Source organism: Ursus arctos, unplaced genomic scaffold (assembly GCF_023065955.2).
Source record: "Ursus arctos isolate Adak ecotype North America unplaced genomic scaffold, UrsArc2.0 scaffold_21, whole genome shotgun sequence".
NCBI classification, from domain to species: domain Eukaryota; kingdom Metazoa; phylum Chordata; class Mammalia; order Carnivora; family Ursidae; genus Ursus; species Ursus arctos.
The window spans coordinates 39,823,517-39,849,257 of record NW_026622886.1 but is presented as its reverse complement, the minus strand read 5'-3'; the positions used below and the strand labels follow the sequence as shown (position 1 = coordinate 39,849,257).

Sequence of the window (25,741 nt, the reverse complement as noted above, 5' to 3'; positions counted from 1 at the left end):
GCCATCCGCCTAATGTAACACTCGCAAAGCTATAAAACTCCTAGAAGATAACATAGAAGAAAGCCTAGATGATCTTGGGTGAGGTGATGCCTTTTGAGATACAACAGCAAAGACATGAATTATGAAAAAGAATTCATAAGGTAGACTTCATTAAAATGAAAAACTTTTGTTTGGCAAACAAATCAAGAGAATTAGAAGATAAGCCATAGGTTGAAGGAAATTATTTGTAAATGCACATCCGATAAAGGAATGTTACCCAAAATATACAAAGAGCTCCTAAAACTCAACAATAAGAAAATACCTTGATTGGAAAATGGGCCAAAGACCTTAACAGACCCTTCTCCAAAGAAGATATACAGATGGCAAATAAGTGTATGAAATGATGCTCCCCATCATACGTCATCAGGGAAACGAAAATTAAAATAACAATAAGATACCACTACGCACCTATCAGAATAGCCAAAATCTGAAACTCTGAAACACCATGCAGGTGAGGATGTGGAACAACAGGAACTCTAATACATTGCTGGTGGGAATGTAAAATGGTACAGCCGCTTTGGAAGACAGTTTGATGGTTTCTTACAAAACCAAACAAATTCTTTCCATACAATCCAGTAATCCTGCTCCACGGTAGTTACCCAAATGAGATAAAAAATGTATGTCCACACAAAAACCTGCACAAGGATGTTTATTGAAGTTTTATTCATAATTGCCAAAACTTGAAAGCAACCAAGATGTTCTTCAGTAGACTGTGGGACCGTCCAGCAATGGGCATATTATTCACTGCTAAGAAGAAATGAGCTATCAAACCATGATGATATATGAACCTCAAGTGCATATTACTAAGAGAAAGAAACCAATCTGAAAAGACTACATACTATATGAGTCCAACTATAGGACATTCTGGAAAAGGCAAAACTATAGAGACAATAAAAAGATCAGTAATTGCCAAGGTGGATGGGTTGTGAGTGGGCAGAGAGCAGAGGACTTTTAGGGCAGTGGCGATGATGGACATATGTCATTACACATTTGTCCAAACTCATAGAACATACAACAATAAGAGTGAACCTTAAAGTAAACTAGGGACTTTGGGTGATTACGATGGGTCAACATAGGTTCATCCTCCATGAAAAATGTACCGTTCTAGCGAGTGATGCTAATAATGCGAGAGGCTCCGCATGTGTTGTGGCTCGAGTCCAGGTGTCTCCTGCTATCAGGAAGTAGAGCGTTCCCATGAGAACCTTCATAAGTTTAAATGGCATAAAGCAAAGAAACAATAGCATTAACTTATATGGAAGATTTTTTGAGCATTCGCAGACCCCCCAAAAATAACCTCTTTTAGGCTTTTCTGATATCTTAGGACACATCTTATTACCGGATGCACGAAATAAATCAGGATAAAGCATAGATGCTCACAGACATCTGAGCTGAGAGGCTGAGTGTAGTGAGTCTGGTGGGACCACTCTTGCTGCCTGGGGTGCACACCGCTTCTGTAACAGCTTGCTGCAAAGCAAACACTGAGACTAATTTTACTTTTCACCTTTTCCTGTAAAAGTAAAAATCAGAAACAGATACTAATGTAGGCCTTTTTTTTTTTTTTTTTAAGATTTTATTTGTCAGAGAGAGAGGGAGAGAGAACACAAGCAAGGGGAGTGGCAGGCAGAGGGAGAAGCAGGCTCCCTGAGGAGCAAGGAGCCTGATGTGGGACTTGATCCCAGGACCTTGGGGAACATGACCCGAGCTGAAGGCAGACACTTAACCGACTGAGCCACCCAGGCACCCTAATGTAGGTCTTTTGTAAAAGCAAAGTGGTGTAATAACTTGAAAAGCAGGAGATATCTGTATATGGGAAATCTCTGTACCTCTTCAATTTTATTGTAAACTGAAAACTGCTCTAAAAAAATTGCCTTAAAGGTTGCTGGAGGGGAGAGGGGTAGGAGGATGGGGTAACTGGGTGATGGACATTGGGGAGGGTATGTGTTGTAATGAGCACTGGATATTATATAAGACTAATGAATCACAGACCTGTACCCTTGACACAAATAATACACTACATGTATTGAATTAATTGAATTTAAATTTAAAAAAAACTGCCTTAAAAAAGACAAATTTTCTTGAAATTTCACATGTAAAATGATGTCTTGTACTAATGCCACTCACTAATTCTTTCTGCTGCTTGAGGCTTCCTATATAGCTGAGAGGGGTTGGTATTTATGTTAAGTCTGACTCTTCCGGTATCTCTCTCTCAGCACTATACCTACCTCTTGCAAACTAGCTCCCCCCAAATCAGATCTATCCTTCCACCAAAACTGGATTTGTTATTATTTGATAAACACAAAAGAAGAAAGCGACTTTACAATGTGGTAGAATAGAAAGATTATAATATTTAGCAAAGGTTATAGAAGTCGTTAGTGAAAAGCTAGATGGTTTCCATGAAGGTCCAAAATTTGATCCTACCCTTGACTACCAAGGAGTGATATCTAAACAGTGGGACCCAGAAATTTAAAGAACGCAGCTTAACTCAAGCATTCTGTTTAAAACAAGAGCTCTGTAGTCTGTGCTGTACCTATTTTTGTTTTGTTCCTTTTTTTTTTTTAAGAACTATAAATCTTTTTAACAAGCATTTCTCTAGGGATAATGATTGTGTTTTCTATTTGCTATGGAAGCTATCTATCAAAATCCAAGCAAAGTAGTTCTTTTATCTTGGATGTGTAACTGTAAATATGTTAGCATTCCTTTGGGAGGTTCATAAAGAATTTATGATAAAGTTCTGAATCTTAGAATTTTCTGTTTTTTTTAAAAAGTTATTTATTTATTTATTTATTTATTTGGGAGAGAGAGAAAGCATGATCGGAGGGAGGGGCAGGGGGTGGGGAAGAATCTCAAGCAAACTCCCCACTCAGCTCAGAGCCCCACTCGGGGCTTTATCTCATGACCCTGAGATCATGACCCAAGCTGAAACCAAGAGTGGGACACTTAACCGACCAAACCGCCCAGGCACCCCAAATCCTAGAATTCTTGATGACACACAGGAAAAAATAAAAGGACTGGGACGCCTGGGTGGCTCAGTCAGTTAAGTGTCTGCCTTTGGCTCAGGTCATGATCCCAGAGTTCTGGGATCAAGTCCCACACTGGGGTCCCTGCTTAGCAGGGAGCCTGCTTCTCCTTCTCCCTCAGCCCCTCCCCCTGCTCGTGCTGTCTCTCTCTCTCTCTCAAAAATAAATAAATAAATAAATAAATAAATAAATAAATAACATAAAGAAATAAAAGGACTGAAAAATGCTATTTAAGTCATCAAAAAGCACAGCATAGTTCCTAGAAGAGTATGACAAAACATAGCATGACTGTAAAGGCATCTACCATTATCATTCTTTCCATGGTCCCTCTTCAGCACTGTTACCCTGGGAGTAGACCTATTTGTAGCTCTGCCCTACTCTCTTATCATTCATTCACTCACTCATTCCTTTATCAAATACTTATTGCTTACTCTGTGCCAGGCGCTGGGATATTGCCAAGGAATGACAACTGTGAACAAGACAGGCCAGATCCTTGCCCTCGTGTAGCTTACGTTCTACAAGAGCCCAAACTCCCCAATAGAGAACATCATATGATCTCAGAAACCTGTGATCTTTCTTGGGAGCTGGCTTGACATTACTTTCTGCTTCTTATATCTAATCCTTAGTGGCGTGGACCACATTCTACACTGCATAGCACGACCTTCTTTGCTCAACATTTTCTCTACTTACTGAGAGTGAGGCAGAATTATACTTTAATCAGATCAAAATTCGATCCAACGCTCCAGTAGGTCCTAACACACCACTTGAGAACCACTGTCAGGAAAAATCTAAACAAGTGTGAAATTTAATTTAGTCCAGAAAGATATCTCTAGAGTGAGTGAAGCATCATGTTATAATTTTTTGTTTCTTCCATGGCATCTAGGTCAGTGCTCAGTACATGTTGCTGATTTATAAATGTTACTCTAGGAAGGACAGAACATCACCATATTATACATAATAATGAATTGCCAAAAACTGTGTCTGGGGACCCAGACTACCCAAGTTTAAATCTTAGCTCTGTCACTTAACTATGTGGCCTTGAGTTTGTCACTTAATCTGTTTTCACGCCCTTATCTGTAAAATGGGGCTAATCATGGTATCGATCTTACAGGGTGATAGGGAACTTACAGGGGTGCATATATTAAGCAGGTTACTATAAGCTAAGAGCTTATAACCAACAGTGGCATATTGGAAATGCTTTATAAGCCCCAAACTAAAACTATTGTTATTATTATTACCACCTAGTGAAAGTGAACAAAACAGAAAGGAATACAAGGTCCAATACATGTTTCTGTTTTTCTTTTATTTCTCCATGCTAGCACCTTCCACATACTGCCAACAGTGGAATAGATCTTTATCAATTGGGATAATTTACTCTCAGGGAGCAATTGTTAGGACAATGACTTTTTCTCTTAAAAGCTTGGTCTTTGAACACAAAAGTAATACTTTTCCTACTATGCTTTATATATATGATAGATTTGAAAGAAAGCTTCCTGGGCCTAATAAGGCAAATTTCCAAAGCCCAGATGGTAACATTTAACAGCATTTAATCTGGTCATTACATTATATAGATATCAAATGAACTGATTTAACAGCAGATGATAAATGTACTCTTGTCTCTTTAGGAAATGGTGTAATTGCTGGATTCTATTTTCTTTCTTTCTTTTTTTTTTAAGATTTTATTTATTTATTGAGAGAGAGAGAGATTGAGAGAACGAGTGGGAGGAGGGGCAGAGGGAGAAGCAGATTCCCCCTGGAGCAGGGAGCCCAATGAAGACTTGATCCCCTGGGATTATGACCTGAGCCAAAGGCAGACACCCAACCTACTGAGTCACCCAGGCACCCTGAATTCTATTTTCTTCTCTACTTTGTATAAAATGTTGAGAAATGGCTATCTTTTGGCTCATTAAAAAAAAAAAAGTATATATTTGAGAAGCAAACCTCCTGACTTGTTAATATCCCAAAGCTGCCAAGAAAAGGGGTGGGGGTAGGGAGAAAGAAAGAAAAAAATGTACATAAACCAGAATGATGAAGAGACTATTTGAATGTAGTTGAAACTTGTAAGTTTCACTTACGCAGAGGCTGCTTCTACACGAGGCCTAGAAGCAATATAGAGGCTGCTGTTAGACAACAGGTTTGAGCAATGGAAACTTGATCAAGGCAGGAGGGCCCAAAGCGACCCGAGCCCCTGACTGAATTCAGGTGACCCACCTCAACAAAACACCCATAGGCACTAGCTAACCAATGGGCTATTTACAACCAGGCACGGGCACCAGAAAAGGGAGAATCCCATACGTCCCCATGCCTCCTCACCTTCCCTCTTCAAAAGCAGCACCCACTCACTGCCTCCTTGCGACAGCCTCTCCCTCCCTGTCCTGGCCGCCTCTCCCTTGCAGCGTATTCAACACACTTCTATTGCCTTTGTCCCGCCTCAGGTGAATCCTTTCACCGCCCGCACCACCGGCTCCCACCCCACATTTGGGTGCCCTCATCCAATCGGGAGAGACACCACATTTAGACACCACAACCTAATCATTTACTTTTCAGTGATTCTTTTGAAAACAGCCTAAATCTTGTCCATTCAACAATGGACTCCACAAAATCAAATTATAAATACATTTAGACAACACTCAGAGCAAATTCTCTTGTCTTCTCATGGTTAATTGAGTCATTCAGTCAGGGTGCCAGTGTTAGAGGATTCTTTTCCTTCCTTGGTGCCCACAGTTCTTGGTCACACCAACTGGAAGAATGAAGAGGTAGACCGGACTGGGTGGTGGGCAGCAAAGCAAGGTTTATGGAGCGATGGTAAGATCCCAAAGAGGGAGGGGACCCGAGAGGGTTGCCACGGGAGTTTCTAAGTCTAGGGGTTTTTATGGGCTCCTTGGCAGGGCTGTTTTAATCTGATTAACCCTCCCCGTACCTGTCATCCAATCAGGTTTTGTCATCTATCTATGTCTCGCCTGGGAAAGGCTGGAGGGCTCCTTCCAGGGTGGTGTAAAATCCTTTTAAGGGTGGTTTCCTTTTAGGGCGGGGCCCCTTATCCCTGCCCACCTGCCTTCCAACTATCCTTCATCACCAATAATTATTTATTGAACATTGAATAATATGTTAAACACTGAGAATGCCGTGGTGGACAGGAGAAACAGCCTTCACTTTAATAGAGCTCCTATATTGGGGAAGCCTCAAACAACAGCTCAATGGCCAAGTTGATCTGTATTACAAACGAGAAATTGTAGGATATTGTGACACAGACTAACAGAAGGTACTAACTGGGTAGGAGTGGACTTGAGTGGAGGTCAGAGAAGGCTTCTAGAAGGTGTGTCTAAGTTGAAACCTGAAGGAAGGAGCAATAGAGGGGCCAGGCAGAGACAATCGTATGTTTTATTTAACATGCTCGTGTAATTTTTATTACATTTCTTCACACACATCAGAAACAATATTGAGATAATGATAAGCTGTTTTGTTTTGGGAGGCAAATTATGCTTGGAGACTGAGTTTGTCTTTGACAGCAATTAACACAATTTTGCTGTGGGACTCTAACAAGTCCAGAGCATACAGAATAAGGTCTCTTAATAAGCTAATAAAGAAATAACATACCCCAAACCAGTGATGGATTAATCACATAATTCTAGGCAATGGGAAAAGAAAGGAATAAAGTCCAAATGTAGTTGAGGTGTGCCTTTATATGAGCTGGTACTCAGGCTGCCAGACTGCCTTAGACACTGTTGGAAAAGAGTCGCCTTTTACCAGGTAGGAGCTAATTGCCCCAAGGTCTTTGGAGAGCTGCTTAGATCAGCTACGTGTTGCCTTGCCCGAACCAAACGTTCTTGGACAGTCCTCACAAACTCTTGGTATTTATAGTCAAAATGTCCCCTGGTGGGGCGCCTGAGTGGCTTAGTCGTTAAGCGTCTGCCTTGGGCTCAGGGCGTGATCCCGGCGTTATGGGATCGAGCCCCACATCAGGCTCCTCTGCTGTGAGCCTGCTTCTTCCTCTCCCACTCCCCCTGCTTGTGTTCCCTCTCTCACTGGCTGTCTCTCTCTCTGTCAAATAAATAAATAAAATCTTTAAAAAAAAAAATTCCCCTGGCCATTTTTTCTTCTTTGAGTGCTTTTATTGATAAGCCCCCAGTGAGGCCCAGAGTTCCTAAAACCTTTGGAAATTCCTAAGTGATGAGAGTCTAAACGTGTCTCTTATTATGTTAATTAGGTGATTTTTTTGGACTACACCTAAGGAGGGGGCTAGTTGCCAGGAGAGCCAAACATGTGATTAGAAGTTTGGAACTTTCACCAAAGGATAAAAGACAATCTCTTCAACAAATGGTGTTGGGAAAATTGGACAGCCACATGCAGAAGAATGAAACTGGACCATTTTTTTATACCATACACAAAAATTAACTCATAATGGGTAAAAGACCTAAATATGAGGGATGCCTGGGTGGCTCAGTCAGTTTAGCATCTGCCTTCGGCTCAGGTCATGATCCTGGCGTCCTGGGATGGAGCCTGCATTGGGTTCCCTGCTCAGCGGGGAGTCTGCCTCTCTCTCTCTCTCTCTCTCTCTCTCCATCTGCCTGTCCTCTAGCTCATGCTCTCTCTCCCACTCTCAAATAAATAATTAAATAAAATCTTAAAAAAAAAAAAAAAGAAAGACCTAAACGTGAGACAGGAATCCATCAAAATCCTAGAGGAGAACGCAGGCAGCAACCTCTCCGACCTCGGCTGCAGCAACTTCTTGCCTAGACACGTCTCCAGAGGCAAGAGAAAAAAGGCAAAAATGAACTATTGGGACTTCATCAAGATAAAAACCTTTTGCACAGCAAAGGAAACAGTCAACAAAACCAAAAGACAGTCTATAGAATGGGAGAAGATATTTGCAAATGTCTTATCAGATAAAGGGCTAGTTTCCAAAATCTATAAAGAACTTATCAAACTCAACACCCAAACAACCAATAATCCCATCAAGAAACGAGCAGAAGACGTGAACAGATGTTTTTCCAAAGAAGACATATAAGTGGCCAACAGACACCTGAAAAGATGCTCAACATCACTCGGCGTCAGGGAAATACAAATCAAAAACCACAATGAGATACCACCTCACACGGGTCAGAATGGCTAAAATGAACAATTCAGGAAACAACAGATGTTCGTGAGGATGCAGAGAAAGGGGAACCTTCTTACATGGCTGGTGGGAATGCAAGCTGGTACAGCCACTCTGGAAAGCAATATGGAGGTTTCTCAAAAAGTTAAAAATAGACCTATTCTATGACCCAGCAACTGCACTACTAGGTATTTACTCAAAAGATACAAACATAGTGATCCAAAGGGGCACCTGCACCCCAATGTTTATAGCAGCAATGTCCACAATAGCCAAACCATGGAAAGAGCCCAGATGTCCACCGACAGATGAATGGATAAAGAAGGTGTGGTGTATATATACAATGGAATATTATTCAGCCATCAAAAAAATAAAATCTTACCATTTGCAATGATGTGGATGGAACTAGAAGGTATTATGCTAGGTGAAGTAAGTCAATCAGAGAAGGCCAGTTATCATATGATTTCACTCATATGTGGAATTTAAGAAACAAAACAGAGGGTCATAGGGGAAGGGAGGGAAAAATAAAATAAGATGAAATCAGAGAGGGAGACAAACCATAAGAGACTCTTAACTCTAGGAAACAAACTGAGGGTTGCTGGAGGGGAGGTGGGTAGGGGGATGGGGTAACGGGTGACGGAAGAAGGGTGATGGGCATTAAGGAGGACATGTGATGTAATGAGCACTGGGTGTTATATGCAACCAATGAATCACTAAACTCTACCCCTGAAACTAATAATACACTATGTGTTAGTTAATTGAATTTAAATACAATACAATTAAATTAAAAAAATAGAAAGTTGGAACTTTCAGTCCCACCCCCTTGGTCAGAGGGGGATGGGGCTTGGAGGTTGAATCAATGACCAATGACTGATGACTTAATCAACTGTGTCTAAGTAATGAATGTAGAACCCCAAAAGGACAGGGTTTTGAGAGGTTCCAGGTTGGTGAGCACGTGGAGATTCAGAGAGAGTGGCAAGTTTGGAAAACTGCTTTGGGAGAGCCAATGCAGCCAGGACAGCCCCTCGAAGTACAGTTTTTTGGGAAGTCCCAGAAAAATCAGGCATGAGATTGGACAGCTGACCGAGGCAAGTCCCCTCCCCCCTCCACTTAAGAATTATGGGATAGGGGCGCCTGGGTGGCTCAGTCGTTGGGCGTCTGCCTTCGGCTCAGGGCGTGATCCCGGTGTTCTGGAATCGAGCCCCACATCGGGCTCCTCTGCTGGGAGTCTGCTTCTTCCTCTCCCACTCCCCCTGCTTGTGTTCCCTCTCTCGCTGGCTGTCTCTATCTCTGTCAAATAAATAAATAAAATGTTTAAAAAAAAAAAGAATTATGGGATGCAGTTGGCATGGAAATAATCACTGAAGGCATTAATATACTACGTAAAGTTATGTGATATATTCGTGTTATAAATATTGAGTTTCAGCAGTGCACATCTTATTTTGACATCTGTAACAGTAAAGCGACCGGGAGAGGCAGTGAAGGCAGGCTCGTATTGGGCAGGGCAGGGCAGGGCACCGGAGCACAAGCGGCAGCTCAGAGACGTCGTTGCTTCCCTGCTGACTCACACGGTTCCGCATGGCGCAGCAGCTGGGCCCTCCGCTCCTGAGGTCCCGCCAGAGCTCCTCCTTCAGCCTTTGTGAGCCCAGGGCCAGGCGTGGTGTGTTTACCCCAGACAAAGGTGCCTACTGCTTCTGGAAGTCATCCTCATGTGGATACGAGGCTTGGAGGCAGGGAGATACCAGTGTGGGCTGCAGCGGGTGTCCACAGCTCCAGCTTGTGCTTGCTTTCTCCTACTTTCCTTCCGACTGTCTGCTCTGCACACTGCAGGCCCAGCACCAGATGCAGAAGCAATAGCCTTACACAGACCATTTAATGAGCTCCGACAACGACTCTTTCAAGGTCCAGTTCTTAAAACAAATGCCTCACTCTGTATCACTCCTGGTGGTTCTATTTCCGACTGAACTCTGACTGACATAGGGAGTTAAACATATAGACTTAGGGGTCTCACAACCTGATGGAACCACTTGCAGCTGTGTGACCTTAGGCAACATCCTCAACCTCTCTGAGCCTTCCTTTTCCCATCTGTTAAATGGGAACACTAATCCTTTCCTTCTAGAATTGTCGTGAGATTATAAGTGAAAATCGCTTAACGATGCCTAGCCTTCAACAGCATTCTACACTTTTCTTATTGCCAGGTTTGGGGAATATAATGGAGAAGGCTAGCAAGTCCCTTTTCTGATCAGGCTGAGGGTCTAGTGAGGGATACAGGCAAGTTAGCAAGAGTGTAGTAGGTACAATGTGGTAAGTATTCCTATAAGGGGAAGAAAGAACAGTAAGGGAGGACTGGCTTAGTTTGGGTGGTGAGTGGGAGGCGGGGTTAAGTATGTCAAGGTAGGATTCCCAGAGGAAGTAGCATTTAGACTGAGACCCAAGGACAAGTAGAAGTCCTTAAGCATTCTGAGAAGAGGGCACTGCGTGTGCAGACCTGAGAGACAACCGAGAGCCAGTGACTGTCATCATTGTTCGAGTTGGTTAGATATGCCCCGTGCTGGCCCTGCCAGCCGCTGCCGCTGGTAGGTCTTGAGCCAGAGCAGGGAAGGGGGGTGGACCTGGAAAGTGGATAAAACCCAGAACTGCACAGCCTTACCGGGAGCCTGGAGGCCTAATCAGAAGTCAACTGGCCTGGCCATGAGGTGCCTCCAGACTGCGAGAGGAAGTAGAAAGCACTTTTAGGGTTGGGTCCTAGCAAGCAAATGTGACTTTCTTTATAAGAAGAAAAGGAAGAAGAGCAGAAAAAAAGGAGCCCGACACCATGTGTTATATAATGGGCCAGTGAAGGCCACAGGCAGGGCCATGTGAGGAGGGACAGGAAGCTGGAGTCCTGTGAGGGGTATTTGCTGAACTGGAACTCGGCAGAGCCTCTCCTTGACTGGTGTGCCCCCCGTTGCCACAGCATGGGAAGTTATTTGGTGAGGAGGGGGCAGAAGGCTTTTATACCCAAGTGAGAAGGAGGGTGTATCTTCTTCAAGTGTCAGTCTTACTTAAAGATTATTTTGGGGGAAAAGGCCTATCTTATTTTAAAAATGTATCCAACAGATATATTATGGAACAGTATGCAAATATCTTTTTTTTCTTTTTTTAGGATAAAATATAAGCTTCCAAAGAAATGTCACAGTTGAGAACTGTTTCCTGCTTTTCCCTCAGATCCCAGTTAGCGAGTCCAAGGTCCCTCTGTTCTGATGTTGGGTGTGCTTGGGGGGACAAAGAACTTGACCAGAAGCTGGTCAACAAGCACCAGGGTAAGGCCCAGGTGAGAGTCAGGCCTGAGCTTGCTTTTCCCTGCAGGCTAGTACTTACCAGCTCCCGCCTCTGGGACTGGCTACACGATGTGGGGCCCTGTGCAAAATGAAGTGAGGTCGTTTGTTCAAAGACCGGCAAGAATTTCAAGACGGTGAAGCCAAGAGCCCTGAATAATGGTGCAGGTCCCACACTCACGAAGCTGGTTCCACTTCTCTCCCTTCTACCAAACACACACCTGGGACACTCACCTTCAGCTGAGACACCAGCTGAAGAGAGGGAAGAGAAGGGGGAAGAGAGAGAGAGGCACTTTCCCCCAGTTTGTCCTATCTATAGCCTTTCACACCTCCCAGGGTCTTTGCCTTCTCTGAATGGTTGAGAAGAGGGTGGTCAGGGCAAGACTCCACAGAGGTTCCATGTTGTCAGTTAGTCCTTGATGGTGGCCTGTGTTTCCTCATGAAAGTAAGTAGGAAGGCAAACCATTTGTGGCTACCTGTGTGCACCTCCTCTGTGCTTACAGATAGATGGGTCAGGAGAACGTGAGGCTTGAGCTCGGCTATCTGTATGATATCGCGGTCTAGTTGCATGATAGCTGAAGTTGGATGGCTGGGTATCTTCATCCAAACCACTATTTCTCAAGTAGATAAGGTCAGTCAGGGGAGATAGGTACTAGTTCATAGAAAACAGTTTCTTCTGCATGTTACTGTGAGAGCCAGCCCAGGACACTGATACGCATTGCCGCTACAGAATACTTGGCTCCATATTAGATCAGGAACTCAAGGCAGTACGCTTCATGGGATTGGGCAATGAAGAGCCCCCTTCAGTATGCATCTCCTCTTTCCTCTTTAAAGGATCTCCTTATGTGGTCAAAAATCTTAGATTTCTCACCCCCCTCCATTCTAAAGTTTTAAAGACACTTGTCTTTCTGTATTTTAAATTCACTCATTTATTCGTTTATTGTCTCAAGTGCCACTATGGCCTGGACGTTTGTGTCCCCCCAAAATTCAAATGTTGAAAACCTAAGTCTAAGGTGAGGCCATTAAGAGGTGGGATCTTTGGGAGGGACTTAGGTCATGAGGGTGGAGCTCTCATGAATGAGGTTAATGCTCTTATAAAAGGGACCCCACAGTGGTCACTCACAGCCCCTTCGGCCATATGCAGATACAGCAAGGAGCTGGCTGTCTCTGGACCAGGAAGCTCTCGCCAAACACCAAATCTGCTGACACCATATCCTTAACTTCTCGGTCTCCAGAACTGTGAGCAATTTCTGTTTCTAAGTGATCCAAGTAGTTGGCATTTTGTTATCACAGCCTGAACAGACTAGGACGAGCGACTTCTACGTCTAGGTGTTGGCTTACAATGGTAATCCTGAGAGACTCAGTCCCTGCCCCTGTTTGGTGGCGGACTGGTGGTGATAGAATTCTTGCCAGCTTTTTGAAGGCAGGAACTGCTTATGACTCATCCTTGTGTCTCCTTCAGCAGTCATCACAGCCCCTTCCCCTTACCATCTGCATCGTCAACAAAAGTAGTTGCTGAATTCAATGGAATAGATGCCATTTCAGTAGCACGTTGTGACAAGTGAAAAAAGTCTGTCACAACTCTAGACAAATATTTTGCTAGTTTGAGGATTAGTTATAATATGAATGCCTTAACCACAGAAGTCAATACCATGTGTTTATGGTAGCTTCGTTAGGATTACAGCATAGAAATTCATCAGGCATAAGTTACTCCCAGTCAGGTTTTCTATTTTTGTTAGCCTTTTTACAATTGCTTTCATTAGTTATTCCTTCATGATGTCTTGGAGAGCTACCCCATAAAATTATTAATGCTGGCTATTTGGCAGTTCTTTTAGGACATTGCAAGATTTATGAGCTATGTAGGTGGCAATGAAAACTTCACAGCATTATTTTTGTTGCATATTTTCTCTGTGCCACATAGATAGAAAAAAATAAAACACCTTTAAGAATATTATATGCTCCAGCACAGCTTTGTGGGGTGTTGCCTAAGCTTGAGAAGTATGCACCTGTATTTCTTCAATCCCCTCACTCTTCCTATCACTCTGAAACTGCCCTGTCAAGATAGCCAAAGAACCCCAATGGGCACTTCTCAGTGGCTCCTTTGCTGACTTCTCTGCTTATCCTCTAAGCAGTGGTGTTCTTGACTCTTCATCTTCTCCATTTATCCTGTCTTTAGATAATCTCATCCAACCCCATGGCTTAGAATTCCATCTATATGCCAATGACTCCCAAATTTAAATTTTTATCCCTGACCTCTCCTCCATGCTCCAGACTTACATGGCTAAATGTTCACGTGACAATTCTACTCGGATGTCTAAGAGACATCTACACTCAATATTTTTTGAAGATGTGACTCTTGATTTCCCCCTTAAAACCTGTTCCACCAAACTACCCTTCCCCAGTTTTTCCAACTCAGAAAATGACACTATTATACATTCAGTTACTCAAACTCAAACCAAGGAATCATCCTTGACTTCTCTTTCCTTTCCTCACTGCCATATGCAATATGCCAGCAAATTCTGTTGACTCTATCTCCAAGTATATGCTGACTTTGCTGCTGACACCTCTACAGGTGCCATCCTGACCCAAACCACCACCATCTCTGTCCTAATTGCCCTCCCTGTTCCCTGTCTGGCATCTAGAGTCAAGTCACAACCCAAATGCCAGAAGGTTGTTTTAAAACCCAAGCAGAATACGTTATTTCCCTGCTTAAAACACTCCAGTGGCTTCTAGTCACACTTAGAAACAAATCCAAAGACTCCTCCTGGCCTCTAAGACTCCACGTAAACTGGCCCTTGCCTACCTCTCCCCTCTCATCTCCTTTGGTAATTCTATACGCTAGCCACAATACCCTGGAACACACAGGGCTACCTCTCACCTTAAGGCCTTTGCATTAGATCTTCCCACATGTCAGGCATGTTCTTTTTCTAGATCACCCCATGTCATCCTTCTTATCATTCAGGTCTCAACTTTAATGTCATCTCCTCAGAGAGGCCATCTTTGACCACTCAGCTGTAGCCCCCAGCCCATGTCCTGGTGGTCACTTCTCTTCACATCATCATGTCTTTACTTTTCTTTTTTTTTTAAGATTTTATTTATTTATTTGACAGAGACATCCAGCGAGAGAGGGAACACAAGCAGGGGGAGTGGGAGAGGAAGAAGCAGGCTCACAGCAGAGGAGCCTGATGTGGGGCTCGATCCCATAACGCCGGGATCACGCCCTGAGCCCAAGGCAGACGCTTAACGACTGTGCCACCCAGGCGCCCCATGTCTTATTTTCATCATAGTGGTTATCATTACCAAATGTTTCCTTATTATTGTTCATAGGTTTATGTGGGGAACATGCCTAGAATGTAAGTTCCATGAGGATCGGGATCCGGTCACCTTGTTTAAGGACCTAGCACAGGCTAGGTCCTTAGTACGTGTTTGATATTGAATAAAGAAATTATTACGTGTCTTTTACAAAGAGCCAGTCCTGTCCATAGGCTATTACCTAAATTAAGAGACTCAGAGGTATTTCAAACTCCCAGTTGCATAGCCATAATTTCAACTTTCACAGTCACTCCATTGCCACTGTCCTGAAATATTGTTATAGTGAAAAAACAAAACAAAAGCCCAAAACAGACAGGAGAATAGAATGCTACCTTGCTAATACATTAATTCATCAAAACATGAGCCTGAGATAGAAATTAGATTATTTTCATTTTGGAAATCAGAAGAAGTGGGACCAAGAACACGTAAATTATAATGGATGTGTGCAAGAGAGAATATGAAAAGTTGTCTACCTGGGGGTGCTGCCCAGTAAGGACAGATAAGGGTGAAAAATTAGCTGGTGGGAGGAGCTTGATCCCTGAGAGGCCGTAATTGGAGAGAGGGTGAAGAGAGGGTTTGCTGAGTACTTTTCACGTGCCGGCATTATTAGGTGACTTAAGGATAGGAGGAAGTAAAACACAGACTTTGGACGTCAGTGCCTTTTGAGAAAGCTGACTTATGGTGATTTCTGATGAGGAAGGATAATCATGCTTAATAAATAGGCACAAACATTTCAGTTCTCTCATATCCCCAGTCTTCTCTTCTCATATCAGTTTATATCTCTACAAGCAAAAATCAGTTAGATTTGGGATTTATAAAATTCACTAAAGCACAAATGTAAAAGTAAAATGTTACTTTGCTGATTTGCAATGGATTCTGGCAAGAATTCCCAGATAAACATACAAATACATTCTTTGTTCATTTCCACGGACAGCCTTTTTATAGCTTTTGAGACCTAGTCTAAATCAGTTACCATAAGAATTAGTGTTTCTGATAGGTGTTGGCCTTGTGAAACTGGAAAAAAAGGAATCATATTTTCTATAACATATGAATGCACAAGTGATTCATTCTTTGGCTCAGAATGGAAACTTTTTTTTTTTTTGGCATTCTTGATTCAAATTTCTGCATTAGCTTCCCAGATTTTTCTCAATAAGATGTAGACACTGGATAGACTTCATTCACAAGGAAACACCAAGATAAATGGAGTGACTGATATCCAGCAATTTGAAACTTGTAAATATTTATGAGAAAATTATATCTGTCTTTGTGAGGATTTCTGTTTGAAACTTGTATGTAACTATTATGTGCTCTAGATTCTCTTTAAATTGTGGATTCTCCTGTTAGTATTGCCATGCTACATGGTAAAATCACTATGAAAATTTTGTATAATATAGCTACATTGAATCTTGAGTAAAAGGGACAATCCGGCTTCTTTACTCATATAACCCTTCTCCCAACTGAGCCTAGAGCATCACGTTTTGCAATCAGTAACCCAAGTTCTAGACCAGCTAGATAATTTCTGGGGCCCAGTGCAATATGAAAATGTGGGGCCCTGGGCACCTGGGTGGCACAGTTGGTTAAGCGTATGCCTTTGGCTCAGGTCATGATCCCAAGGGCCTGGGATCAAGTCCCGCAGTACTGGGCTCCCTGCTCAGTGGGGAGTCCGCTTCTGCCTCTCCCTCTGCCCCTCCCCCTGCTTGTGCTCTCTCTCTGCATGCTCTCTCTCTCTCTCAAATAAATAAAATCTTAAAAAAAAAAGAAAATGTGGGGTCCCTTGTTAAAAAATTATTAATAATTAAAAAAAAAATTTCAAGATGGCAATCCAGCAATCACACTTCTGGGTTTTTACTCAAAGAATGCAAAAATCAAAGGGATACATGCATCCCTTATTTACAATAGCCAAGATTTGGAAGCAGCCCAGGTGTCCATTGATTGATGATTGGATAAAGAAGATGTGATATATAGAATGGAATATTATTCAGCCATAAAAAGAATGAAATCATGCCATTTGCAATGACATGGCTGGAGTCAGAGTATAATGCTAGGTGAAATGAGTCAGAAAAAGACAAATACCTATGATTTTACTCCTATGCGGAATTTAGGAAACAAAACAAATGAGCAAAAGGAAAAAAAGAGAGAGAGAGAGAGAGAGAAACCAAGAAATAGACTCTTAACTACAGAGGACAAACTGATGATACCAGAGGAGAGGTGGGTGGGCGGTGGATTAAATAGGTGATGGGGATTAAGGGGTGTACTTGTTGTGATGAATAACAGGTGTCATATGGAATTGTTGAATCACTATATTGTATACTTGCAACGAATATAACACCGTATGTTAACTAGCTGGAATTAAAACTTAAAACACAAAAAGAGTTTCAAGGTGGCAACAGCAGAGCATTAGGCCCAGCATGGGGCTTTCTAAGTATGGACCCCTCATGGGTCATAGGACATAGGTCTTGAGCCCAGGAAGCTCTGAACCTATCTTTCCCTTTCTGCAGCACAGGTAAGAAGAAAAACACACTTTCGGTTAAGCATGCTATAACCTATAGCAACTGAGGGAGGGAAATCAAATTGTTTATGTAATTGTGATGTTCAAGTAAGAAAAAATAGAATTTTAAAACAATTTGCTAGTGTAAGGGTTTCTCCTGACAAGTCTTCTGATTTAAACTGGAACTTTAGTAAGTGCTTCAAAATCACTTTAGAGTATTACGCCCAAATATTTACTTGTCCATGAAAATATTTTAATGCTTCGCCTCTGGTCTAGTGGTTCCCAGACCTGGCTGACTATCATAAATACTTTGAGACCATTTAAGAAACACAGATTTCTAGGCCAACTGTGGACCTAGGTTGCCAGTGAAAAAGTATATAGAAAATCCATCCATCCATCCATCCATCCTTTTTTGGCCTACTTATCTTGACTTAAGTAGAGGCTCTGCAACCCCGTATTGGGAACTATCATCCTCAGCAAAAATTAGGAGAGTTTGTTAATTTCAATTTACTGGATTGATCTAGCCATTCCCAAATAGAATGCTGTGGGACACTGGCCGGGAGGACTGCGTGTAAAAGTGTCAGCAGGACAGGAAGAGTTATGAGAAAAAGAATGTAAATATAGTCTTTTGAACATTTGTATATTTTTATTTTAAAAACAGCCGTATAAGCTAGAATGCTATCATAAGTATACTTAAATCAGTAAACCTTTAAGATGTTAGATTATTTTTAATATTGTGTCTCGTGGGTTTTTTTTTATAGGTTTTCAAGATTTTTTTAGTTGTGGTAAAATACATAATATTTACCATCAGAACCATATTTAAGTCTACAGTTCAATAGTGTTAAATATGTTCACATCATGGTGCAACCAATCTCCAGAATTTTTTCATCTTGCAAAATGGAAACTCTTTACCCATTAAAAATATCTCATTTCTCCCACTCCAGCCCTTGGCAATCTTCCTTCTACTTTCTGCCTCAATGAATTTGATTACCCTAGATACCTTATATGAGTGGAATCATAAAAAGTATTTGTCTTTTTGTGACTGGCTTTTTTAACCTAGCATAGGGTCCTCAAAGTTCATCCATGTCATAGCATGTGTCCGAATTGCCTTCCTTTTTTAAGGCTGAATAATATTCCATCCTATGTACATGCTACATTTTATTGATCCACTCATCCGTTGATGGATACCTGGGTTGCTAGTCTTTGCTTCATACTTCCAAAAGACCTTACCAAGACATTGCTCCAAAACAAGTACTGTGTTCCCCCCAAGAAGAATTCTACTGAATAACATTTCTCCATTGTTACCAATAGCAAATTTGTGGTTTGGCTGCCACGTTAAAAAAAAGTAAGTCAAGCCATCGTTAGGTAAAGCTTCACTACTGTTTGCGAAAGGTAACATCATCTGAGAGTGTCAGGGTTCCCACTGATAAATGCTGTCTAAATGGTGATCTTGACTTGTCTTTGCAGCTCATTTGCACGTGGTAGCTTGGAAGCAGCAGAATTAATAGAAGGTTTAACAACGAAGGTCTTGATTTTGAAGACCATTTTTCTTGTCAACGTGACTTCATGGAAAAATGCAGTTCATCGAGTTCATGTAAAGTCAGCTGGAACCTTTATATACATGTGGTAGAGTTAAGGAAATCCATGAACTTTCCATAAACATCCTGCATGAGCTGGTTAGGGAGCTCCTGGCCATCCAGTCAGTTCCCTTGCCTCCCTTTCCTTCCATCTCATGCTCTTTGATCAGAAATACACGCGGCTTCAGTCCTGTATGAGGCTTTTGTTTGCTTTGTGTAAAGGAAATAAATAAGAAGAGCAGGTGTGACTCATTGGGGGGGTAGAAGAACAAGGAAGAATGAGTGAGGAAGTGTCAGATCAGAGATCCAGAAGAAGCATGTTCAAGACTTAGGTAAGTGAACAGACACATCTACTGTTTGCATTGATAAATGGGACCAAAGAGAGACTGTTGAAGAAAACTGGCAGAAGTTTAAAGCATGAAATGGAAAGAAAGAAGACAGATAATCAGCTTTTTGCTTCTATTTCCTGAGCTGAGCCAATCTGGATATAGGCCTGCTCCCACAAGTCTACAAACCAATGTGGAAAAGTTGATTAAACCAAAACAAAAACATTAAAGGCAGAAACTCCCAGACCTCTATCCTTACTCAGCTCCCAGAATCGGACAGTTTCCTAGGCCTTACCCTCCAGGTAGGAGATTGTAAGGCTCTTCTTAGAGTCCAAAGGAAAATACTCAAAAATACTAATATGGGGGTAGAGGATGGGGAGGAAGAGAGTCAGCAAAAAATCCAGCCATATTACCCTGGACCTAGAGTGAAGATCAAAATTACTAAGCCTCTCTCTTGAACTTCCAGTTTTTAGTCTCCCATTCTTAGTTGGGGTGTTAGTAAGCAAAACAGACAAAAGTCCTGTTCTCTATGAGCTAATTACATCCTAATGAGGGAGCAGAAGACAAATGGGTAAAATATTATTTAGTACTTTAGAGAGCCATAAGTGCTTTGGATAAACTTGGGGGGCGGTGGTTATGAAAAGGCATTTTGGGGAGGGTATTGCCACAGTAGGTGACGTTGGGGTTGGGAGGGAAATCACGTGCGTCTCCTCAGCCTGCCATCTTCCCACGGCAGCTCTGCCTCTGCACCACTTTCATTTTCTGAGACAGACTCGCCTGCACCAGCCCTCAGCCCCTCCTGTGTTCAGTTCCCTTGATCTGGGGCATGGCCTCCTCGTTCCGCCTGGTGTTCCACTCCTGTCAGAATGAGATTTGGGGCTGTGCCTAAAATTAACTGGGTTAGCCTCACCTATTTATTTTTATTTGCGTAATCAATGCAACAAGGAAAAGGCTTCAGGTATTTTCCTTATGCCAAGAAATCCAGCAGCCGTTTATACTGGTGGAGTTCATTCTATCAGCCTCCGCGAGGTCTCTCCTGGTTCATCATCACAAGGCTGGTGAACTAGGTTAACCTCGGATGACAAACAGTTTACGACATCGAGCGAAGACACAGATTCTCGGCAGCAGCAGCACTCTAACATGTAGAATGCCGTTCTGCGGGACAGTCACCGTCTCCAGGGAATGAATCAACAGGTCACCTATAAAAACACACCTCTGAGTGTTGCAGGAGCACTCTTTGCCCTTCCTAGTAAACAAGGAGAAACCTAACTTTATGATCATAAGATAAAGAATCCTTATAGCTCTACCTTTACTGGGAACACGTGTGTAAACCTTCTCTAACCTTCTGTACGTTTTCGAACAGAGGGTAGTAACTAACCCAGTGCTCCGGGAAGGTGAAAGCACCTTCCGTCACAATGTGAAGTTTCTCACTTAGCACCACTGAGACGCTGATGGTCTCAGCTACGATTTTAAATGAGGGTAAATCCAAAAATTTGCAAGTTCCAATCATTCTATTTCATGCTGTATACCACAGCTTGGTCAGCATTCCTTCGGGAAGCCTTCCCTGATCCCCTAAGAAGGGGACTGCCACCTGTACTCCCCCGTCATATACTTATCACGTTGTGATTGTCTTTGCCTATTTCCCAATTTTGAAGACCCCAGTAGACTGGACACTTCTGAGAGCAGAATCTAAATTTGTCTTTTTCTCAGTTCAATCCCCAGGGCCCAATGCAAAGGCCGGCCTCTGCAGGCACAGGATAAACGTTTGTTGAGCAAATGATTAAAATTAAAAATGAACAAAAAACTCAACATCATGATAGGGCGTTAAATAGTTCATATAAATCTCGGCAATTGTTCACTTCGTTTGGATTTAAAATAACATTGAAAATGCTCGATTAAAAAGTTAAATGTTGAACTCTGTTCCAACGTCACTTTCTCAGTGAGGCCTACTCGAAACATCCTATCTGAGACTGTACCTGGGTCACTCGCCCTCTCTTAACCCTCCTGCTTTTCATGGTGTTTATAGACCCCTGACAATGTACATCGTCTGTCCTCGTGTTCTATGGGACCTCTGTTTTCTACCACTCTATCCTCAGTGCCTACAACAATGCCTAGCATATGGTAGCAGTAAATGAATAATCCTCTTTAAAAATAAATATGTTATTAAAGACTAATGTTAGTGAAGAGTAATTGTTGGGGTAAGGATGGAGTTAATTAGTGATTTTTTTAAATTTAAATTTTAATTTAATTTAACGTACTTTTAAAAAGATTTTATTTATTTAACAAAGAGAGAGAATGAGAAGGGGGAGGAGGGGAAGTGGCAGAGGGAGAAGGAGGAGTGGGCTCCCCACTGAGCAGGGAGCCCAATGTGGGGTTCGATCCCAGGACCCTGGGATCATGACCTGAGCTGAATGCAGGTGCTTAACCGAGTGAGTCACCCAGGAGCCCCTAATTTTTTTTTTTTTTTAATGAGAAGAACACTGGCTATTCTCCGAAGTCCTGTGCTTTTCAACCCATTTGGCCATAGCTCATAGAAAGGATGAATTTACATAGTGACTTGGCACATCACATGAAGTAATATTTACCTTTATTACATGTGATGCTCTTTTCTTGTTTTTCTTCCCCTTCCATTTTATTTCATTAAAAAAAAGAAGCCAGTCTGACCCACTTAACTGATTTCCTAACCCACTCACAGTTTGAAAAACACCGATCTTTCACCTAATAAAATACCTGACTCATGAAAATAAAATAATGACTGCCTTCCCTATGGCACTACAGGTGTGTCCTGAAAGTTCCATGATAGCTTTGTTGATTGCTGAAAACAGACCCAGAATTAGTTCTAGCCCGGTAAGCTAATTTTTTTAGGTCTGTTGGACATATATTTTTTCCTAAATAATTTTATGTATTCAGTGTTGTTCAGAAGATAATTTTATGCCATATAAAGAAAATTTCTTAATATCTCAACATACTAATTAAAATTTCTTCTTGGGCACATTTAGAGGAGGGAGGAAAGGAAATTCAAAAGTCACTATATTTGAAGTATCAAGTGTAGATGAAAAATGTCTTCGGCAGTGAATGGTTACAATAAATTTGTAAGGCATATAGTTCCTTAGATATCTTAAAAGATTTCTTGATTTTAGAGGCACCTAGGTGGCACAGTTAAGCATCAGCTCTTGGTTTAGGCTCAGGTTGTGATCTCAGGGTCTCAAGATGGAGCCCACCCCTGTGCTCCACATGGAGCCTGCTTGGGACTCTTTCTTTTTCTTTCCCTCTGCCTCTTCCCCCTGCACTATCTTTGTCTCTCCCAAATAAATAAATATTTAAAAAAATTTTTTTTCTTCATTTTATAAGATAGGACCTGAGATAGAAGAAAATTTTAGACTGAGTTTTGATATGAGATTATATAATAATATATTCTTTAGGAGTGAAAAAAGTTGCATCAAGGTAATCATCACTGAGAAGGAAATGGTCCACGCAGGAGGCATTTGCAACAATACACAAAAGAGGAAATACAAATGACTAACAGATGGAAAAGTGTTTCACCTCGCTGGAAATAAAAGACATTAAAACAGTAGTGAAAACTGTTAACCTATTAGAAGAACAAATATTTCTAAAAATGTTGTATTTATTCATTTTTAAAAATGAGATTTCTTTTTTTTTTTCTTCAAGATTTTATTTATTTATTTGAGAGAGAGATAGCCAGCGAGAGAGGGAACACAAGCAGGGGGAGTGGGAGAGGAAGAAGCAGGCTCATAGTGGAGGAGCCTCATGTGGGGCTTGATCCCAGAATGCTGGGATCACACCCTGAGCCGAAGGCAGATGCTTAACCACTGCGCTACCCAGGCGCCCCCTAAAAATGAGATTTCTAATACGAGTTGGGGTACAAGGAAGTGGCCATTCATACATTGTAGGCAGGCATGAAAATTGCTCCAACCCTTTTAGAAAATAATGTTGGGATATAGCTTTAAACATGTTTATTAAGGTAATTCTACGAACCTATCCTAAGGGTATCGTCTGAAATTTGGAAAACCTTTTTTTTCATAAAGGTAGTAATCATAGTATTACTTATAATAGCAAAAAATTGGAAGTGAGGTTTAAGCTAAAGACAAATGGACTATAACCTCCGTTAATATATTGGCACTTATCTGTCCGTATGCTTTTGCTCTGCATGTATATATTTTTGTTGTTGTGCTTTCAAAATGGGGTAATTCTAGTAAATATTTTAGTTATATATATCCGGTCAACACCTTTCCCGGCAAATATACAGTTCTACCACATTATATTTAACAGCTGCATATATTCTGTGTGGTCATACTGACATATATTTAACCAAATTGCCCATTTTTGATATTTATAAACCAATATTTTTCAAACCGTAGCTCACGATTCTTAGTAGGTCATGAAATCAATTTAGGGGATCATGACTAGCAATTTTCTTTCTTATACTTAAAGTATTAAACCTTGGGGCGCCTGGGTGGCACAGCGGTTAAGCGTCTGCCTTCGGCTCAGGGCGCGATCCCGGCGTTCTGGGATCGAGCCCCACATCAGGCTCCTCCTCTGGGAGCCTGCTTCTTCCTCTCCCACTCCCCCTGCTTGTGTTCCCTCTCTCGCTGGCTGTCTCTATCTCTGTCAAATAAATAAATAAAATCTTTAAAAAAAAAATAATAAAGTATTAAACCTTTATGACATGTTTTGGTAAATAATTGATAGGACAAGTCCTTCCTTAACCACATTCTCCTGTTTTTCTAAACTAGATGGGTTATTCTCATAAGTTTAGTCTAAAAAGTCGAGGTTTAAAATTATTTTGAATAGGTCCAAGAAAAATATGACGGAAAACTTCACATTAAATTTCTAAATTAATGTGGGAATTGATGCCTTTATGATAATGAATCTTCCACCAATAAATAAGGTGCATCTCTTCATGGATTTATTTTCTTTTATGTCTCTGAGTCAAGCTGTAGAGGATTCTTCATACAGGCCCTCATATTTCTTAAGTTTATGCATTGGTGTTTAATACTTAGTTTTGCTATTGCAAAAATATTTCCATTATTTTTTTTTCTAACCGAACACAGCCATCTGTAGGAAAGATACCAGTTTGTTTATACACTTATTTTGTAACGGAGCATACTGACTTCTAAAAATATTTTCCCACTCAAGTTGTATAAGTGGGATGAGAATGAGAGCGCTGAAATGTAACTGAAAATGTGCTCCTACCCCTCTTCCTTCCACAATCACATTTTGAGTCATTTTCACCTCATTAAAACAAGTGGCTGGCCCGTGAAAACAAAAATAAGAGCGTAAGGACATCTGTACCACCAAATCTCTTTCTTGAAAGAGCAGAGTGAATTTCCAAGTAAACACGATTAAATAACACATAACAGGACCCACCTGTGGTGGCTTTATCCGTCCCCTTTGTCAGCAGCTGCACGTCCTGAAGCCATGTTCTCCCTGAACAGGAAGAGCATAAAGGACTCTGCGGGGAGTTAAGACCCGTGCCTGCATTTTGACACTGGTTGCCATATATATATATATGCCTCATTTTACAAACGAGAAAACTAGGCCCAGAGGGGTTAAATACTTCATTCACTCGTTCAATGAATCCCTGTCGAGCACTCGGCCCTCTTCTATGGCTGCGAGCTGCAGGACGGGCTCGCCCTCCTGAAGTTACACTTTAATGGGGCAGACATGTGTCAACAAAAATGTACCTTGTTCAAGGTCGTACACCGGAATCGTAAATCTGGCTGCAGAGCCTGTGGGCTTGACCACTACCTCACACTCCATGGGGAGAGAAGAGAACATGGGCCCAGAAAAGATCATCTGCCGTTTCCTGCAAAGCCCTCGAGCTGGCATGGCTTGGGTGAGCGGACCACAACCCAGGCTATGATCTCATTCATTTTACAGTTTCCACGCAGGGAGAGAATATTTATCTCCCAGACACGGTTGATTTTTTTTTTTTAACCATGGTTTGGATACTATTTTATGTGCTCACCTTTCCTGACCTTTGCAGCCCACCTACCCAACCCAGAGTTCCTGCCTTCACAGCCCTGCTAACTCCAATGCCAATAAAACTAGAGGTATCAGTGACTGATGAAACCTAACTGATTTTAGCAGGGACTGATAATGGGGCTGATGTCGGATTTTCACACACTAGTAGACAGGGTACAGAGAAATAGTCGAGTGCAGTTAGGCAGAAACTTTCAATGTCGTTCATAATTACCCTTAAAAATAGGTCCGTTGGTTAGAGGGCTAGCACCTGAAGCCACATAGATAAACTTACTCTTATTAGTATTTTAACAGAGAGTAACTTTTACTTAATAAAATTCCATTTTATTCCATTTACCAGCCCCTGTGATTCCTTCAGTAATGAAACTCAGGCTCTTCTTGCTTACAAACATATATATTTGATAAATTTAGAGACTTCCCAACTATCCACAGTGAGTCTCCATTTACTATTTTCAGGATTTGTCTAGATTTTAATTTTTTATTAAAATATTTATATTACTTAACTCCTTTGATATCTTTGGAGTTAAGGAAGCTTTTATCTAAATCCAGGGTTTGAGAGCCCTGGAAAGT

The 25,741-nt window shown here is 41.6% G+C and overlaps 1 protein-coding gene across 1 annotated transcript in view; it reads right to left on the bottom strand.

The window, feature by feature from the left end:
• CPM (carboxypeptidase M) overlaps positions 1-24,839 on the bottom strand; it is a 100,238-nt gene extending 75,399 nt beyond the window's left edge. Inside the window, exon 1 of the mRNA XM_057316544.1 lies at positions 24,557-24,839. The gene's annotated coding sequence lies outside the window, so the exon portion shown is untranslated. The remainder of the gene's footprint in view (positions 1-24,556) is intronic.
• Positions 24,840-25,741: the final 902 nt, after the last annotated feature.